This window comes from Triturus cristatus, chromosome 7, assembly GCF_964204655.1.
Source record: "Triturus cristatus chromosome 7, aTriCri1.1, whole genome shotgun sequence".
NCBI lineage: Eukaryota > Metazoa > Chordata > Amphibia > Caudata > Salamandridae > Triturus > Triturus cristatus.
The window spans coordinates 1,339,588,796-1,339,609,527 of NC_140590.1; the positions used below are offsets into that span (position 1 = coordinate 1,339,588,796).

At 46.9% G+C, this 20,732-nt stretch overlaps 1 protein-coding gene across 6 annotated transcripts in view; it reads right to left on the reverse strand.

Moving 5' to 3' along the window:
• The window catches only part of LOC146811998 (calcium-binding protein 5), a 224,175-nt gene that overhangs the window by 106,880 nt on the left and 96,563 nt on the right, over nucleotides 1–20,732 (reverse strand). The window contains exons 1-2 of one of the 6 annotated variants that reach the window (XM_085618968.1): nucleotides 20,254–20,322; nucleotides 19,770–19,829 (exon numbers count right to left, since the gene is read on the reverse strand). The exons of 1 other annotated variant lie outside the window; for it this stretch is intronic. The gene's annotated coding sequence lies outside the window, so the exon portion shown is untranslated. Of the gene's footprint in view, nucleotides 1–19,579; nucleotides 19,599–19,769; nucleotides 19,830–20,253; nucleotides 20,383–20,732 lie in introns of those variants that run through there. 4 more of the 6 variants (XM_085618971.1, XM_085618970.1, XM_085618969.1 and 1 more) reach the window with 4 other exon arrangements.

Consider the following 20,732-nt stretch of genomic DNA (forward strand, 5'->3'; position numbering starts at 1 on the left):
TTCCAGCGAAAAAGCAACGAGGAGCCCCGTTGGATCGGCCCTCATCTCGTACTCCTATCAACAAGATCAGCGGTTCGAGTGAAGGGGAAAAAGAACTGGATACACGCCACCCACTGCAAGCGGATCCCTTTGCCTCTGCTATATGACCAGTGGGTCCAGGAGGGTATCGCTGACACTGAAACTGACACTGTACCTCGTTTTGTGCCGTTTAGTGATGCACGCGTAAGAGGCACAACCTCAGACCAGGAGAGTAACGATATTTTGCAAGAAACTGTGCCGCCGTCAATTCGAATAGACACCACAGAGCCTGAACTCTTGCTTCAAGACCAGACAGTACCTGGCAAAAACCGGTACAACTTGAGACCAAGGCCCATGGACAAATAAAAAAAAAATTCCTTTCCCTTACTTTTCTTTTTTGATATTAAGCTCTCCCATCTGAAGGACTTTTTGATTTTTGTTTTTCGAACCACCATCCGGGTTCAGCTGTAGGGTCGCGGTGTCAAGACTTTGGGGTACAAGCCGAAGACGTTAGGTCAACGGTTCTGGTTGGTCTAGGGCGTTCCCTGGACTGACAGGCGTACTCTTAAGCAGAAGAAACTCAACCACCGCGAACAGCACGATTAGAGGATGGAGTTTTTTAAGATGGAGAGACCCGCTAAGGAAATGAACTTTAAGAAAAGAATATGTAAAATAACAAGTAGCAAACGTTTTGTAATAATATGTCTGTGTATATTATTTGGTATGATCATGTTCACTGTAGGATATGTATTTTTGTCCTCTCAAGTACCAGTCGCACCCACTGTACAGCCTATACCTCCTCCTACTGCCTCCTTACACTCTTTTCACCCTCTGCCTGAACACGAACAGACTAGACGATCAGAGTTCGTAAACAACTCGTTTATTCAGCTCCTGCACCAGCACCAGCTAGTTATGAACACAACCAATTGTTGGGTGTGTGGGTTAATGCCGCATACCGTTAATAAGGGTATCCCTTATCTAGTGTTGCCATTTAGTTATAATGGATCTTCATGGGCATTCCAGACCATGTTTCTATTTGCATTAGATGCCTACTCCCTGCGACAACCGCGTTCCATCAGACCTAGCACAAACAATAATGCCGCGATGAAAGGAGTTGCTGACATGCGAAGAGATATCGATGCATACTCATCAATTCCCAAAGATGAGTTGCGAGCTTATGTAGGTTGGAACGCAACAGGGTATAGCATCAGTATGGGTGAAAGGCAGCGGAAAATCTCATCCCCAATCTGGGTCGTACCCCACGTAGGTCGGTTCTGTTTACAAGGTAATGGTCAGAATCCAAGAGCTCAACTGGGGAAAAGTAACTGTACTGTAACGTACACTTTCCCATCACAGTTTTCCCCTGCGTTTTTGGCTGCAAAGGGTACATATTTTGTTTGCAATGACCGAGCGTATACATGGTTGCCCCCTGATTTCTCGGGCACATGTTATATTGCCAACCTGCTACCGCCGACATTTACTGCTGCCTCTGACTATCACAAAACCAGAGTAGTGAGAGGCGTGGTTAGTAAGGAGGATACTGCCGGTCAGGAAGCGGGAGACTTCTTTATGGGTTTCCTGCCGTTTTGGGGACCTATGGTCAATAGTAGGAACCTGAGACAACTGACTTGTGTGGTTGAATCCACTGTCAATGTAACGGCTGGTGCCCTTGGTAATTTGACAGCTGAGCTCCAAGCGGATCGCCTCATGACTTTGCAGAACCGTATGGTTCTAGACATCATACTTGCAGACCGCGGTGGGGTATGTAAGGTTATCCAATCTAGCTGTTGCATTTTCATACCAGATAACGCTCCAACAGTTTATCAAGCCATCTCCAAACTGCATAAAATATCTGAATCCATACACGTGGATAAAGGAGATTGGTCACTGGTGGGGTGGTTCTGGGAACTGATATCTGCCTGGGGTTGGAAGATTCTGATGATCATTGGAATGATTTTAGCCATCCTGTTCCTGTTCTGTCTGTGCATACAGTGTGCTCCTGCTATATGTGGCCTCTGTGCTACATTATGTGTAAAGAAACCTGTATCGAGGGACGAGCTAAGTAATAGGATGATGCTGCAGCAACATCTCCATGACTTCATGAATATAGACCTAGACTCTGATTGAGATGAGTATAGTTCTTGCCTATGTAAGGGCAAAAGGAGGGTCTGTGGTACTTTGAAATTTGGGACCGTGTAGGAGGCAGGGCCCTACCCTGCCTATTCCGGTATTAGCGAACCGCGAATGGTCAATGCGATATGTACAAGTGCTTTGTATAACGTTTTAGCGCTAAATGCACTTCATATACGATATTATACATTGACTTCGTGGGTTCCATCTTAGAGCGGTGGCCATCTTATGGTTGCCCTCACATAGGCTACACCTTGCAAACGAATACAGGCCTTTAGAACACATGTGCCTTCCATTTGACTTCTCTGTGACCTGGGCAGCTTGCCTCCAACGCCCCCGGTCAGTCCGGTCCCACGAGCTCCCCGTCCTGCGTCCACCTGTGATTAGCATCAGGGCTTGACCCACCATAAAACCCTTTCATCCACACAGGCCTCCGGCTAATGTCTTTCGCACCTGACTCTCTCTGCTTTATGGCTTGTTTTCTAAACAGGAGATGCCCGTGTTTTATTGGGGTCTGTGGATATCTGATGTGAGATCTGAGCCTTGCTGGGTAAATAATTGTGGGCTGGCCTAACTGGAATGTGGGATGGTCATCATGACTCTGCCTTTTCGTTTGAAATGAATACTCGTAAATGGCCATATCGTAAAAGTAAAGAATGTGTGCCTGAAGCATGATATTTTGTATTTAAGGAGAAGCTCGTTTCCGTAACAAAGAGCAGTCTCCTGAGAACATACATTGTGTTGTACTTCTCGGATACCTGTAATTGGTCTGCAGCCAATAAACTGATCCTTGACTTCACCCAGAAGACTCTGTGTTTCTGTAGGTCTGAAACAGGAAGAATCCGAAGTCGTAGGGTGTGTTCCCCTGCACCGCTGGGCTTAAAATTCCCAGTACTTCAGCAGGCCCTTCTAGAAACTACCTTAGCGTTAACAAAAGAAACTGTTGAACCACCACCATCCCTTTAATCTACCAAATGGCAGTGCCTAATAGGAACAAATCAGCAGCGTCTGAGTCTCCGCCCACAAGTCAGTCAATACATTTCCATTGTCTGGGGAAGCAGTATCCAACATGCATCCGGTGCCATGCTAGACCAGGCCCATCCAAAATGGATCTCATTGGTTCCAGCAATAAAACGTACACCACACATAGAATTTTACTACTACATTGGACTACTACACCCCCAGGAAACGTACAAAAACTCAACAAATATACAAAATGATAGCAAAAGTAGTGGTGAATCTGAGCACCAAATATATGCACTTTTCCCAATCTTTGTCAGAGTGGAGTTAGAATGCTAAACTAAATCCCCCAATGTACGCACAATCTTCGACGTTTGTTGGACTGGCGTAAGAATAGTACATTTGATCACCCACCCCATATATACACTTTCCCCAATGTTTGTTTGGCTGGATTTAGAATAGGAAATATGCTGTGCCCTGTGTATGCTGTTCCCTCAGTGCTAAATTGTCATTAGTCATTCTTTGACTGGAATTAGAATAGTAAATTCCCCCCAAATGTAAGCATGTTTTCCAACGTTGGATGAATGTGGAGCGGTGCACCACCAGACTGTCTTTTTTGCAATGATAAATACTGACAAAATTCCTTTATGTTTAGATTTCCTTTATTTTAATTACATCATAAAATAGGCTCCAGCCAACGCGTTTCGTTTAATAAAGATTGAAGTTCATCAGGGCTGAAAGTAACAATATAAAAAACATAAATATGCATGTACACTGAAGTGGACACAATGAAACAAAATGCACGACATGAAACACGTATGATATGAAAGAAGACACAGTGACATCATACAATGATCAAATTGACAACAGAGATAAAGACATGGCAACAGAAGACAACAGAACAGAACTAACTATGGGCACAAATAACATGCACTTAAACAACATGTAATAAAAGATCTCATTCACATGTTGTGCTATACATAAATATTTACGACACCAGTACATTGATGCACAAACCCGTGAAATTATTATTAAAAGAGGCCTGGTACGTACCACGTAATTGTATTAATGCTCATATTTAAGAGCACCCACCTGACATTGTTTATGTTGTTATGCATCTATGTATTTTTGGCTTGATATAATATGAATTTGGATATAACGCCCCACTTAGGTTGAAATTTGAGTGTACACCGTAATCATGTACTGTGGTCCCACAGAATAGATAGCTCCTTTTTGGAACATATTCATATATATATGTCCCAACTCCCATGCTCTTATTCAACGGTAACTGTTTTGTCAGGCGTTATCATTGGAAAAAGACAGTCTGGTGCAGCACCTCTCCACATTCATCCAGTATCTGATCTGCTTCGCAGTTTGCACCCAACAGCGGCAGGTGCAGGAGTTGTATGTGCACATGCTTTTAAATCATCCAACAAACCATTATTAAAGGAACACAGCAGTAAAGAGCGGCTTTCCTCGTCCGCCGTTGGTCTGTCTTGATATTTCCCAACATTTCTTAGACTGGAGTTGGAATAGTAAATCTGACTTTCCCTAAAGTTTGTTAGATTGATGTTAGAATTGCAAATCTGCCCCCCTTGTATGTATTTTTCCTAATGTTTGTAGGATTGTAGTTAGAGTAGTGTATTTGAATTCATATTTGTTTATTTTTTATTGTTTTTAGATTGTAGTTAGGCTTCTATAATTTATTTATTTATGGATTTTTAAAACAGTTTTAAGAATATTTAATTTAAAAGTATATATTTATGAAATTATTTCAAGGCTTTCAATTATGTTTTACTGTGTTTTCTTATTTTTCTTATATAATTTACTATTTAAAAATAATAGTTTTTGTTCGGTGTTTATCAAATGTATTTTTAATGGTTTAAAACATATAAAATATGGTCGCTAGTGTTTTGAAAAAAATAATAATTATAAACGATAAATGTAATGATAACATACTTACATTTGATATAATTCACTAATTATAAATATAAATTATAATTATTATGTATAAATGTTTATATTGTGTTTTATTGTTTAGTATACATTGATATTATATTTTAATTTACACATTACATTTATTTGTAAAACAAATGTATTTGAATTTAACATTCTAGATTGTTTATATTATTTTTTAATTTACTTTAAAATTACATGTATTTTCAAGAATTACATTTTTTATAAGGTATTAGATTATTGTTGATATGTGTTAATGTTATTTTTTTTAACCTATCAAGTTTTTAGGTCTCGCCTACGCAGCGCATGGGGGGACCTCTTGTAATCGATCTGCTTTTGTCCCCAAAAATGTGCACGCGTTGCTTTGCTTTCAATGGCAACACGTGCACGTTTGGCGATTCCCTTGCGGGAGCGAGCTTTGACGCCATATGTTAGCAATTATCGCTCCTGGGGCTGCTTGCTCCCGCAAGGGAAAGGCTGTCCATGGTCTTCCGGCCACGCTCCACGTAAACCTCATTATTACTGCTATTGGGAAGGAAAACAAGCGCGTCACTTTAACTTTCGCGGCCGCACTTGTTATTTTCTTGATAACGCTTGGTTTCTTGGGAGAAGACCAAAGGCACCCGCTGCATCCATGGGTAATGGTGCCTTATGAGTTGAGCCCCAAGCCGTTGTGAAATCTGACTGTACTCGGTGGCCTTTTTGACATCGCTGTAATTGGGCGGTAACTCAACGGAAGCACAACACAGAGCCTCTGTTTTTTTTGCTCTCTGCTTGGAATCCTAAATGTGAAAAGGGACAGCTGTTGCTGGTCCTGTGTTTTCCGGCAACTCCGTTAGTGGCGCAGAGGAGCTTAAGAAGCTATCCGTCCCTGGCGTTTTAGCCCTGTTTCCCAGTCTGCGCTTCGAAGCCTGTCCTCATACAGGTTTAACTGCTGCTCAGATGCTCGTAAACCTCTGTCATTCCGCAGATGCATGAACAAAGTCCTCGAGCTTCCAGTCCCATGCGCAAGTAGCTTACCCAGACCACGTGTTTGCTGTGCAAGCTAGGACTTATAGGCATCATTGCTGTGGGATAATTGAAACTAGGATGGGTAGTATGAATCCGGGCAGGACTGGATGAATTACTCCGGCATCTCCGTTTAAAATATGAGACGCTCTGGATGAGTGCAACTGGCTCATCTGTCTAAACTTGACACAGCGCTGGCTTTAGGATGGTGCAACTGGTGCCACCGCACCGGGCAAAGTGGTTGGGTGGTGCTGTATTATGAATATTTTGTGGGCTTAAAAGCACCTGTTGCATAGCCCCTTATGTACCCAGCAATGTTCAATCAAGAATACCAATATCAAGATTACTTTGGTAATTAATGTATATGCTGGGGAGATCGGAGCTTTGTCTAGTGGCAGTTTTCACATCATAAAGTAACGCAGAGGGTCAAAGTGCCTGCTGCAAGGCACGTGTAAAACGCAGATCAGATAATTGTATGTTACAAAGATAGCGCTGGCTTATTTTTGTCACAGAGATTCTTTTGTTACTTTCAGTTCATAAGTTACAATCCTTCGAGAAGACCGTGAGCTATGGGCTGGCATCAAAGAGCTGCGTACGAAGAGCAGGGTGCAGGTCTAGGTTTTTAGGTCTCGCCTAGCGTTGCAGCGTGAATGCGCTGCCATCGCTTTGCGAGGCATGCAGTATATACTGCAGTGTGGAAACTTTGTGGAAGCTCCGCCCACTCTCTGCCCATTGGCATTTGTCTTAAATGCTTCCTTCCCATTGGTTTGAGGCTTGTTAGTCCCTCCTCATTCATCATTTGTATCCTTCCGCGGCTATTGGCCCCTTTACTCCTGACACTATTTTCTTTTAGGTCTCGCCTAGCGTTGCAATAGTTTTGCCAGACATGCAGTATATACTGTAGTGTGGAAGCTTCGTGGAAGCGCCGCCCACTCTCTGCCCATTTGCTTTTGTCTTAAATGCTGCTTTTTGATTGGTTTGAGGCTTGTTAGTCCCTCCTCATTCATCATTTGTATCCTTCCACGGCTATTGGCCCCTTTCCTCCTAACACTATTTTCTTCCCTGTCTCACCACCCCACCGCCCCTCCCTCAGTCTGTGACTTCTCACCTTCCCCCGCTCCCCCCCCACTCCCGTTTGTGTTTTCTTGTGTGCCGGCACGTCCGTTTTCATCTTTATTATTGCCACCTTGAAATATTCAAGTTCAAGATGCGTGCTGTACAAAAACTTTTCGTGTTTAGTGAATTAGATTTTAATGTTACTCTAAATATAATAAGACTCTAAGCAACATTCGGGATATGCATGGCAACTGGGGCCTCTTAGTTCACAAATGGCATTGTTGTCGGGTAGGAGGAGCGGCAGTGTTTTAACTCATGCTGAAAACAAGCACTTTTAATAACTTCCTCTCAATTCAGTGCTATAATCTTGTGTACTGAGATGACGCGCTAAAGAAATGCACTTTTTTGAATTCTGAAGAGACATTATTACACATTTACATCATGTTTACTGTATGATTAACATGCCGATCATTTTCACGGCTCGCCCACTGGCTCGTATACGTTTGGCTCGTCTTCAGCTGGCTCTACCTGTTAATTAATATATTGGCTCGCGCACCTCTAACAAGGAGAGATGGATGGATACATGACAGTGAACCCAGTAGATGGTAGAGAAATAGACTGGTGCAGACAAACAGACATAGTCAGTCTCCATTGCCTCACGTCAGAATCATCACTTTCAATAACCTGGAAATCTGCCGGCAACTCCCTCATGCCCCAACCTCATCCCCCCTCACCTATTCTTAGCAGAAGTGGCAGATTCTTAGCTATGCCCTGCTGGTGCAGAGGATCACGGCAGAGTCTGTAGAAGTGCTGGGATCCATAGCCTCTCCGGGTGGGCACCTAAGCCTTCCGGGTGCCTTCACACTCAGGATAAATGAATACATTTAGTCGCCCCTCTGTGAGCACTGTCTGGTAGATGAAGCTCTGTGTTAATAAACACATTCAGAGAGGTGGTTGTGTACAAACAAACAACAGCCACAATACGTACATTTTGAACGTGTAGTCGAATACCTGCTCATCGAGTACCTCATTAGCTGATCATTCCATGGCACTACCAAAATTACATTTAGACACATTTGCTCAACTGTAAAACACTCCCTTATATCGGAACACTGTGAAAACTGACACGCATTCTGGCATTTTGTTTAGTTAATGTTGTTTTTCTCATAGATGCGAGTAAAGTACTCTTAATATACATATATTCATGTACCCCCGAAGCCCCCCTGCCTCCCGCCCCCTTGGCAAACTTCATTGCCTCCCAGTGTTTGGGGGATAACTAAGAGGCAGGAGAGTGAGTCAAATAGTCTACAAAATGAAAGAGAAGCCGAGATTCGGATTCACATGCTCGAAGCCCGATCTAGTTGGTTAGTCTGTAAGCACCTCTTTTATTAACGAGTTTCGCATTAGTAAAGCACCACGGGGTGCATGTGTGGCGACACTTCACCCATGAGGTACGTGCCAAGCAATTGTTGACACAATCCACACTTTGCGTCTTTTTCAATATATTTATTACGAAGTGCAGGACCTTTCCAAGGGATTTTGCACACTACATACATTCACTTAAAAAATAAAACATGTAGGTAAAAAACATTGCCATTTACAATGCCAATAGGTCTAACTCACAAATGCAAGACCTATTTGCATTGCAAATGCTTGTTTTTCTTTGTCTTTCGTTATCCTAGCATTGCTAAAAAAAAAGTTTGTATGGGTAGAAATTCATTTGTATAAGTAAAGCCAGCCACAATAACTTTATTACATTTTAAATCGCAAGTTTGTACTTCTCCTGATCAACCACACGTAAAACATAATGCATTCCAGTAAAGATGCCATGTGATTCCTACACCTAGTAGTTATCATTCTTATGTAACCTTTCCTATGAACTGATTTACAAGCTTGTATGATTCATTCTCTGCATAATAAGGTGCATGTGTGATGTGAAGTGCTCTGGCCCCCTACATTAGTATGAGTAGCACTATTAACCCCTTCCCCGCTCATGACGGAACCGCTCCGTCATGAGCCACGGTTGCCGTGTGCTCATGAAGGAACGGTTCCGTCATGAGCACAGCTCAACTGTGGCTCATGACGGAGCGGCTCCGTCATGAGCACCGGGCCACGGCGCTGCCCCCCGCACCCCCCAGCGCCGCGGCGGAATTCCCGCCGCGGTGAAGGGGTTAAAGAAATGAAATACATGTGAGAGAAGGTCCAGGTGGCAGTGAGGTAATCAAATGGTGAAGGAGGTCATTGGGGGCACCCAAAAAAAATTTTTTCCCACCAGGGGGCACCATCGCTAAAGCCGGCCCTGGCTCAGCATACACAACCAAGAGGAAGTGCCAAGCTTTCTGAATTGGTCTCAACCCATGGAATGAGTCGAAGGGCATTTGGGTATAGTCTCCATGTTCATAACTAACAATAATGGCAATCCGATGAAACTCTGAACACCTGACCTTGGATTTTCAAATTTTAGTGTGACGTACAAGTGTTTATGTTGCTGTTTAAACTGACTTTGCCACAGCCTCTACAGTACAGAGTGATCATATGTACTGCCACGGTCCTCCAGAAGTGCTGGAGTCTTCTCCCATACCCTGCTATCTGAAAGTGTTGTATTTTGCAGGAGTACGAGGTGGAAGAACCCACACATTTACTGACCGAAATTGCCACCTAGTCTGAGCCTGCTCAGTAGTGTGGTGTGGTCAGTTGTATCATAAGCCCCTGAAAGTAGGGTGGCTAGAGGATTTCATGTCATCAGAACACATCTTTTCTAGTTGTGAGTTTTGATTTAATTTTAGTGCATTCTGAGGAGTTGTAGTCTGGACTCCTCTAAATTTAGCCAGTTGGGCCAACAGATTGGACAACAATAATATGTAGGAGCAAAGTCCTGAAGTGGAAAATTGGTGTCCCTGTGACATGGAGCCATCTGGTTTCCTAGCTGAGAGACTGAAGAGAATCGGAGCAGCTAGAAAGGAACTCGACTCTGAAGATGGACATCAATGAGGTGGAAGAAAATCTCTTGTAAGTGATTATCTCAGAGTAAGACTTACAGCTCACACAAAGAATAGTGTGACTCACAAAACGAAGGTCTAAATCACCTTCAGTAGAATGAAAGGCCAAATCAGCGCAGCAGATATTCAAACATTCTCTAGCAGGTTGTATGTGTATTTTATCCACTGAACCCTCCAACTCCCAAAAAATTCTGGAATTCACTGTGGATTCATCAGCAGTAGCACAGAAGAATGCACTGTAGGAAGCACACACTGACAGTAGCACATCGGGACAAAAGGGGAGATACACATGTTATTAAATTGAAAAACATGCTGTCTGGATGTCAGTAGCCGAAGGACTTGGAAGCCACCAACCTTGGAGGTCTGCCAGCAGGAACGATGGCACGTAGAGAGCCCCCTGCTTCTCCCGTGTGCAACTCCACTCAGTGGGTGACAAAACACCACAGCGTAGAGGGGGCACCCCGGGGGAAAAAAGGGGAAATAAAGAAGTCAAATAATGCTGTGTTTTCAGCGGAGTCTCCTGCCCTCACTCGGGAGAGAGCAACTGCACTGGGGATATAGCTCCTTGTGGGCACACTGTAGAAGGGGTGAAACAACAGAGATACAGGCATCAAACAGCGAAGATGGAATAACTAGACTCGCTATACATCCCCTACCCCCAGGGTCCAGTACTTACTACAGGTGCATCTTCTCTCAGGAGAATATGGGATTCGGCACAGGATACCTTCCAAGTGGATCAGGCTACGGTAGCCACATACTTATTCTTCCCCATAACCTAAAACGTTACTGTGCTGTTTCCTGCACAGCTTAAACGTGGAACGCTGTTCTGAACACAGCCAAGTTCCTCTTCCACCTGCCGCACAGCCCAAGAGTTCACTGTTGAGCAACACAGCTGTAAGAAACCAAGTGAGCCGTCCAAGACAGTTGCTTTCACTGTCGCGGCGATGTCCGTGGGAGTAGCGCGACCGCGCCTCCTACCACGCGCACCTAAATACCTGAAAAGGGGCGTTAATACCCCAGTCGAAGGTCCGAAGTATGTCGTGCAACATGGAATACTGCCAAAATGCACGGGCTCAATTCCCTCAAGGAAATGTACGCGGGGGTCTTGAAGAGTTGGCGAGCGCTCGTCCTCCAGCGGGGAATACCATCCGCTCAGCGCTGCTTCCTGGAACTGCGGAGAGTTTGTCAAGCCCCACCCCAAGGAAGGGGGGGGGCTTTGTAGCCGTTGTCTCACAAGAGGAGGTGCTTCCATCGGCCCGGCGGCCCGCGTCCCATGGCCTTCTGGGACTTGTAGTCAGGGTCCTGCTTTCCACCCTTTGGTGGCGCCCCGATGCCTGCTGATCTCTTCAACGCACTCAACCGTGCAAAAGCGGGAGTGTATACCCTACTCCCCACAAGTCCCTGTACCCGTTCAAGGATCGTGACAGAACCCCCTCTCGAGGACCGCCGTCTCGACGGTTGTCCTGGTTTACTCGGGTATCTGGTATGAAACTGTTCTAGTAGCTAGGAGCAGTGAAGGTTGGATACCAGTTCCCAGGTCCTCTCCTCAACCCCGTACCCCTTCCAATCTACCAGGTACTGCACTCGTCCCCTTACTAGCCGTGAATCTAACAGTTCTCGGACTTCATATTCCTCTTGCCCATCGACTTCTAGTGGGAGGGGCATTGAGGGCAGTCTCATGCTTGCGGGACAGGGCCGGAGTAGGGAGACATGAAAGACGGGATGAATATTCCAGGACGGGGGCAAGGACAGTCGCACTGCTACAGGGTTAAGGACTTGTTTGATGCTATAAGGTCCTACGTATTTGGGAGCTAGCTTACCCACCCCTTTTAGATGTAGATTTTTTGTGGCCAACCAAACCTTGTCCCCCACCTGATATTTGGGTTCCGGAGCTCTCTTTTTGTCTGCATAATGTTTTTGTGTCCTCTGAGCTACCTATAATTGGAGCCTTGCCTCTCTTTGTATTGTTCTAAGGTGAGTATGGTGTTCTTGTATGGTAGGATGTTTGGAAACTACGGGCCATTCGAATGGGAGCATGTTAGGGTGGAAACCATAAAGACAGAAGAAGGGGGAACACCCCAATGTGGTATGATCCGCGTTGTTGTATGCGAACTCTGCCAACCAGATTAGAGGGTACCAGTCTATGGTGTCCTGGGGGGTAAAACATCGTAGATACTGCTCAAGAGACTGGTTGAGTCTTTCTGTTTTACCGTCTGTTAGAAATGGGATTTCTGGTTGGCTAGGGCTTGCGCCAAAGCCAGGCAGAAACCACCACTCTAGTCAGGGCTGGGGAGTTACACGCCAAAGATAACCCCTGCTCACCCCCTTGGTAGCTTGGCATGAGCAGTCAGGCTTATCCCGGAGGCAATGTGTAAAGCGTTTGTGCGCGCACCCAGCAACAACACCCAAGGCCCACCACAAAAGAAACTCCACACAAGGTATTATATAAAAATAGCCTTTGTATCATACTACAACACATTAGATAATATTCACACAATTTACACTGTGCCAACTGGCACGGGCAGAATTTACAGGGGGATTATCTACATGGGTCAGGGCCTCATGGACCACTGTCAGGAATAAGCACTTTTAGAACTAACACTTGGTAGGAATAACACTTTAGAACATAGCACATACAATCACTGTAGCACCAATTAGAAAATGTAGCGCACAACCAGTAACCACTGGTAACAGGTAAGTACCACCTACGCAACCCTAACCACCTTAGGAAAATATTACGCAGGGAACCATGAACTTACTAGTTGTAACCTATACTAGGAAAAACCCTCTCCTACGCATAGGCACAGTTAGAAATAAACATAGCATAAAGGAAAGGCATATTGCGCAAAAGTACATATATAAAAATCACCAGGTACCCTAGGGGAGGGCACAACACAAGAAACTGTCCCCAGGCCAACTTGGCCTCTCAGGGGCTCAAACGCCCTTTCTCCAAATGTCAAGGCTGGACTGCGCACGCAGTCAAGGCAAAACGCCCAGCGCAAAGGGCACAACCTGAACGTTACAGCTGCCCACTAAGTGCTGGGAAAAGGCTTGGGCACCACGGTGCTTTGGGAGCCCTCTCTGGGCTCTGGAATGGTGTATGCCACACGTTGGAGCCTCTCTGGGCTCTTAAGGAAATTATGGGGCCAACCGTTGGAGCCCTTGGCAAGATCAAATGCCCCCATAGGTTGGAGCCTTTGGGGCTCTAAAACCAATGAGGTCCCATGTTGGAACCTCACTCGGGGCTCTGACAACTGTGCCCCGTCGTTGGAGTCCCACTCGGGGGACTCTTACTCAATAATGTCCCCCTTTGTGGGAGCGCCCCCCTTCATTAGGCGGGTGGGGGGCTGCTCAGGATATCGACCGGTCTGGGACCGGCACCCACAACACGCGCACAGAGTCCCCCAGCCCTGCTCAACTCACCGGGCTGTTGCTCTGGGGACTCCCGCGTCGTCCCCGCTCTCCGCTCTCTGATCTCCGCTCTCTGCTTCCGGCCGGTAGCACTCCGGTGGTGGGACTTCTCCGGGCTTCTCCCACAGCGGGTGCGGCTTCAGCGGCGTCTCCTTGGTTCCGCGCCGACCTCGCTTCACCCGGTCGGCTTTTGGGCAGACACGGGGCTTCTTTCACCGACGGAGGCGTGGTAGGCTCCCGTCCTCCGTCCGGACTCCTCGTTTCCTCGTCACTTCCGGCTACAGGAGCGTGGGGTAGGCTCCCGTCCGCTTCCTGCTAACGCCCCGCCCACGTCCTGCAAAGGCTTCCTGACTTCCTTGGTTTCCCGCGGCGGTGATTCTCCGGCTGTAAGAGGGGTAGGCTCCCTCGTAATCAAAACAAATATACAGCGGGGTGGGCACCCGCGGTGAAATGAAACAAATAAGCGGGGTGGGCACCCGCCAACTAAAAAATTAAATAAGCGGGGTAGGCACCCGCCAACGAGCGCCACAATGCGGGGTGGGCACCCGCTTTAAATCCCGGCAACAGCGGGGGAACGCCTACGTCGGGGTTCTCCCGCAAATCCTCGGAGCTCAGCGCTGCTGGCCACAAGTGAAGGCGCTTCTCAGCAGTAAAGGTGCAGCGCTTCCCAGGTGCTGGCAGGCAAGGTCCAGGAAAAGTCTTCAGAGGCAGGGGGGCAAAGACTGGGCCCAGGGGCCAGCTCACAGGGCCCTCCAGCAGGGAGGCAGTCCCCAGTGGCAGTCTCTCCTGGCCCCCAGCAGCAGCAGGCCCCCCTCAAGTTAGGATCAGAAAGAGAACATTTTACTTGGGGTCACAGCCCCATTTTATACACAGGTTTACCTTTGTTTCAAGGTGCAGGGGAGGGGCGAACCAGATGCAACTGGTTTTTGAGCACTTTGCTTGGCTCAGCCCCTCTCCCTATTCAGAGAACAGGCCAGGGTCATCAGTCGCACCACAGGGGGCAGAGCCAGCATTGTGTGGGGAAAGCCCAGCCCTATTCAGGTCCTAGGTGTACTCCTCCCACCCATCTGGCTGCTGATCTCCCCATTCACCACTGGGTGACTCCTCCTGAGACTGAGGATTCCCTAGCCCATCACATGACCTCAGCCAGCCAATCACGCGCCAGGCAGTCACTGCACATTTATTCCAGCGTCTAGAAGTGGCACGTCCATACTAGCTACAGTAACGCCGCACACATCATCGCGCAGCATTTAATCACACGAGTCCGCACATACCAAACTCGCACCTGCACTCTCCACGCATCAGGAACTACCAGGGACCCATACATTCCCCGATGCATTCCTATAGGAGGGCAGGCCAGTCTAACTAAACCATACCCAGAGCGCACGCGCTTTCCACTGGGACACAGTGTGAAAGCGCCTAGAGGCCTAAAACCACTAGTCCTCCATAGGGAAAAAGCTAATATACTCGCAAAAAGTTTAGGGGTGAACCTGCCAGAAGGGCCAAGTCCAACACCGTCCGTTTCGGGATGGTAGCATGTGGACAAGCTAGCCTCCATTCTCATTGATTCGCACAATGTTTTCCAAAAGCGTGAGGTGAATTGCGTTCCTCGGTCCGTTATAAGCACTCTGGGTAGTCCGTGAGCTCGAACCACGTGCTGTAGGAAGACAAGAGCCAATTCGCCGGAGGTAGGAAGTCGCTTTAGAGGAATCAAATGTCTCATTTTGGTCAAGTGGTCGACTACCACCCAAACGGTGGTATAACCCTCACAGGGTGGCATCTCGACTATAAAATCCAGGGACACAGTGTGCCATGGGGCTGGTGGAATGGGGATTGGACGCAACAGCCCCACTGGTTTGGAATGACTGGCTTTGCTCTGTGCACAGACCGCACAATTCTTCAGGTATTCCTTGGTGTCTTTTCGTAACGAGGGCCACCAGAAGGATCTTTCAAGGCCGGCTATCGTCTTGTTTCCCCCTAGGTGACCTCCTAACGTGGAGTCATGAACCCAAGCCAACGCTTGTAAGTGTAGGGACTGCTGGGGAACATACAAGGCACGGTAATGGTACAGCAGATCTCTGTTCATATTTCTGTGTTCTGGGTTTTCTTGTATCCAGGCTTGGCTGTTCCCATGGGCCAAGGACGTCCTTACGTCATCGAGGAAATCTCGCGATATGGTCAATGCAAGGGTTTGTTGCGGAAAAGCGGTTTCAGGGAGGATGGACGGTGGTTCCGGAGGTGTGATCCTCTCCCCGCCCGTGGGTTCATCCATACGAGACAGTGCATCGGCCTTGCCGTTCTGGGGCCCAGGCCGATACCTGATAAGGAAATCAAAATCGGAGAAAAACAGGGACCACCGCAGCTGACGCGGCGTGAGGGCCCTGGCAGACTTCAGGAACAAAAGGTTTCGTTGATCTGTGTACAATTCTAGTGTGACAAGCTCCCAGAAGATAGTGTCTCCACTCCTCACATGCCCGCTTGATGGCTAACAACTCCTTGTCCGTGATGGAGTAGTTCACCTCACTAGGGGAGAGTTTCTTTGAGTAGTACGCGACCGGATGAAGTTGTCCGGTGTCTGGGTGTCTATGGGATAACACGCCACCTATGGCGTATTGCGATGCATCAGTTTCCACCACGAACGGCAGGCCAGGGTTCGGGTGGAGCAGGATTGGAGCCTGAGTGAAGCGTCTCTTCAGTTCTTGGAAGGAATGGTCTGCTTCTTGGTCCCAGACAAACGGAGTGTTCTTTCGCAACAAACGGGATATGGGGTGTATCATCTTGGAAAAGTCTTCCGGGCATATTGTTGATCTTTGAAGTTCCCAGTGGCGCCGGAATCCAAAAGGGCTGATACGCCTAGAGGGTTGTTGTCAGTGACCCATAAAGTGAAGTACACATTTATGTGAGCCACGGATGGTTGAGTGGTGTACGCAAGTGTTAAGGGGATCCTTTTTAATCCAGAACCCAAGGCAGAGATCCCTTCCTGGCTTGGGCTTTCTAGTTTTCCGGTTCTGGCAAAGAGGCAACGGCTTGCATCCGAGAGGTGTTCGGCCGTTCGGGTAGTTTCGTTCTAGCTCGACACTCCCTAATGAAGTGATCTCGGTTCCGCAGTAAAGACAGAGCTTTTGTTGCCGCCTTTTCGCTCTTTCTTCGGAGGTGAGCGGGCCGCGATACCTTCTATTTGCATTGGTTCGGTTCCTTCTGCTTGTTTCGGGCGTTCTTCAGGGATTGGTTTAGCTTTCGGTAAAAGAAAACAAGCCTCACCTCTAGACTTATCCCCCTTTCATTTCTGCAGACGGTGCTCCAGCTGGATGGTGAGGTCTATCAATTCCTCGCAGGTTTGTGGTAACTGCACCACCTGGGACAAAACATCCTTTAGGTCTCCTCGCAGTCCTTGGTAGAACAGGGTGGTGCGTTTCTCTTTGGGCCAGTCAGTTTCTACCAGGAGTCAGTTAAAGGTGGTTATGTAAGGAAATAGATCCTGTGAACCCTGCCGTAGGGTTATCAATTCCCGGTCCAGCGACATCATGTGTGACTTACGATCGAATAGCTTTCTCATGTCTGTACAGAAGTCCTGGAAATTGTGCAGCACCGGATCGTTTCTCTCCATCACCGGGATGGTCCAGCTAGCAGCGTTACCCCCTAGGTAGGACATCACAAAGGAGGTTTTTGCGGCGTGCTCTTGGAACACTGTCGGCTTACAGAGGAAATGTAGCCTACATTGATTGAGAAACGTCTCGAACTTCTTGGGGTCTCCATAAAAACGTTCGGGGGGCGCGAGGGGTATGCTATGGTTTTGAATGACGTGGACTGTGGGTGCAGAGTCGCTGGAAGGATGGGTTGCTGTGGGTGTAGAGAAGAACCCTGTACCTGGTGAACCACCCCCCAATGCCGGTGACATGGGTGACACCGGAGGGGGAAGAGTCGAGTCCTTAATGTATGAGCTCTTCCCGGGGACTTGTCTGGTTATGCCTGCTACCTCCCTGCGCAAGGTACCCATCTCTTTTTTCAGCTCTTGATTCTCTAGGCAGGAGGTGTGCACCTCCTGCTGCAGAGCCGCGAGGCTCTACAGAAGTGAGGTCAAAACTACATTGGTGTCCATCGTTCAAGATGGGCTGTATTCTTGGGCTTGACAATCTGTTTTGCTGTCAGTAGCCGAAGGACTTGGAGGCCACCAACCTCGGAGGTCTGCCAGCAGGAACGATGGCACGTAGAGAGCCCCCTACTTCTCCCGTGTGCAACCCCACGCAATGGGCGACAAAATACCACAGCATAGAGGGGGCACCCCGGGGGAAAAAAGGGGAAATAAAGAAGTCAAATAATGCTGTGTTTTCAGCAGAGTCTCCTGTCCTCACTCAGGAGAGGGTGACTGCACTGGGGATATAGCTCCTCGTGGGCACACTGTAGAAGGGGTGAAACAACAGAGATACAGGCATCAAACAGGGGAGGCGGAATAACTAGACTCGCTATACATCCCCTACCGCCAGGGTCCAGTACTTACTACAGGTGCATCTTCTCTCAGGAGAATATGGGATTCGGGACAGGATACCTTCCAAGTGGATCAGGCTTCGGTAGCCACATACTTATTCTTCCCCATAACCTAAAACGTTACGGTGCTGTTTCCTGCACAGCTTAAATGCGGAACGCTGTTCTGAACACAGCCAAGTTCCTTTTCCACCTGCCGCACAGCCCAAGAGTTCACTGTTAAGCAATACAGCTGTAAGAAAGCAAGTGAGCAGTCCAAGACAGTTGCTTTCACTGTCGCGGCGATTTCCGTGGGAGTAGCACGAACGCGCCTCCTACCACGCGCACCTAAGTACCTGAAAAGGGGCGTCAATACCCCAGTCGAAGGTCCGAAGTATGTCGTGCAACACGGGATACTGCCAAAATGCACGGGCTCAATTCCCTCAAGGAGCTGTACGCAGGGGTCTTGAAGAGTTGGCGAGCGCTCGTCCTCCAGCGGGGAATACCATCCGCTCAGCGCTGCTTCCTGGAACTGCGGAGAGTTTGTCAAGCCCCGCCCCACGAAAGGGGGGGACTTTGTAGCCGTTGTCTCGCGAGAGGCGGTGCTTCCATCGGCCCGGTGGTCCGGTTCCCATGGCCTTCTGGGACTTGTAGTCAGGGTCCTGCTTTCCACCCTATGGTGGCGCCCTGATGCCTGCTGATCTCTTCGACACACGCAACTGTGCAAAAGCGGGAGTGTATGCCCTACTCCCCACAAGCCCGCTGTATCCGTTCAAGGATCGTGACACATGCATACAGCACGCGGAAAAGCCAAGCATTTCGTCATAAATCAGACAGCATAACACAATATATAGTAATTGTACCTAAACGCTTATAAGGTCCCAAAGGCGAGACCTATTGGCTATGCCAATGCATGTTTAAATAAGCATTGGCAAAGCCAAAAGATCTTGCCTATGCAAGAGCTATTGGCTTTGCCATTGTGTTTTAGTCATTGTTTACACCAGCATGGATACTGTTCAGCATGGCTAAGAGTTAGTGGCATAAAGGAGAGTGTCTTGTAGTGTAATGGAGTGGCGTAGAATGCTGTGAAGTATCGTGAAGTCTTAATCATAACAGGTACCTAATGGAAAATGCTTTGTCGATCAAAAAACACAATGTGTCCAATATCTCTAAGTTTGGGCATATGTTTTTTTAAAGACGAGAACCCTCAATCGCCACTAGGGTGACATGCTTCATCATTGGGTTCCCTCTTGCACGTAGTGCCCGCAAGGTGCACTATGTGGGCTACAACTCTCCCAATGGAGAGGAGCGTGAGGTGTTTTGTTAACTCCAATGGAAAGCAGTGACTGAGGGGCAGAGTGCAAATCAAAAGTGATTTAAAAACATCTCAGAAGGAAACGGAACTTTAATAGCTTTCCTAATGGATGTAAATAAAAAGTAGTGTGACGATAGGTATATAGATATTCCCTTATCTGACTAGGTCAACATGTTTCTGCAAGGTGACACAAAGTTCAATGCATTCTTCAGGACCACTGTCTTGTCACTCTGCTATAAAGTGAAAAAAATAATAAACGCCATACTTATATCATGTGTATGTATCAGAGAGACCAACTGCAGTCTGGTCTTCTATCTGTAATACAAAAATTACCATTCAATAAATAGAATGAAAAAACATATTGTGATACTCAATCAACTCATACCCAAGTGATGTGACCAAATGTGACAGCAACCAACACCACTGTGAAATGAAACATGAGTCTGTAATCTCACCAATATTAGATAAAAATATCCTCCTCTACCTAATTCAGGTCCTTTTCAATGTGTGGGTACCTAATAGGCAAAGTCAAAATAACACACATCAGTTGTAAGGGAACTCACTTCTTAAAAAACGTTAGGCAGATTTATAACTCTCACGATGTCACTGAGAGAGCTTATTCACTTCTTGTGACCTATCCAATTCACTCTTTCTCATATAAAAGTGACCCAAAAACTAACACTAGTACTTCAATGTCATTTCGAAATGGCCACACGTATCCTTAAGAAGGGGAAGACATAGCAATATGTCCATCACTAGAAACCCTCATTTCTTACTGCATCTCCCCCTCCCCCGTATGAACAATCTACATTCACCATTACATGACGACCGTTCTTTGCCTATGCGCAAATAATGCGCTTGTAATGCAAAACACTGCTCGCATATAGTGAGCACCTCTTTTAACTGCTTACATAGCGGAAAAGTTATCCGTAGACTCACCAATTACCACCACATCATTCACCTCAGTTCGGGGCCAGGACAGGGAGGAAAATACCCAGTTGTTTGCCGCCCTTTAAGCATACATCGCAATTACAACCCAGAACTGGAACACAGTACTTCCGGTTCAGAGGTCAAAGCCGGCTGTCGACAAATTCGACCATCAAATCCAGCGTGTATTAAACCATAACAACGCCTAAATTAGATCACAGACTCTATGCAGCCAGCCGCAATTACAAAAATAATAACAATTGCGGCTGAAAGCGGGTTGAAAGGGGAATTAATAATTTTATAATTGTATCCCAACCTATTGTATTATGGGTAATGTAGTTGGGGATGTGAATATCTTGTCAGGCACAGACGAAACATAATTATCCAGATTATACAGAAATTTCTAAAAAGGAGAAAGGCCAAAATGCAATACAGAAGAGTGTGGATCAGACAGAAGCATACTTATCCAAATGTAATCATTCTAATCACAG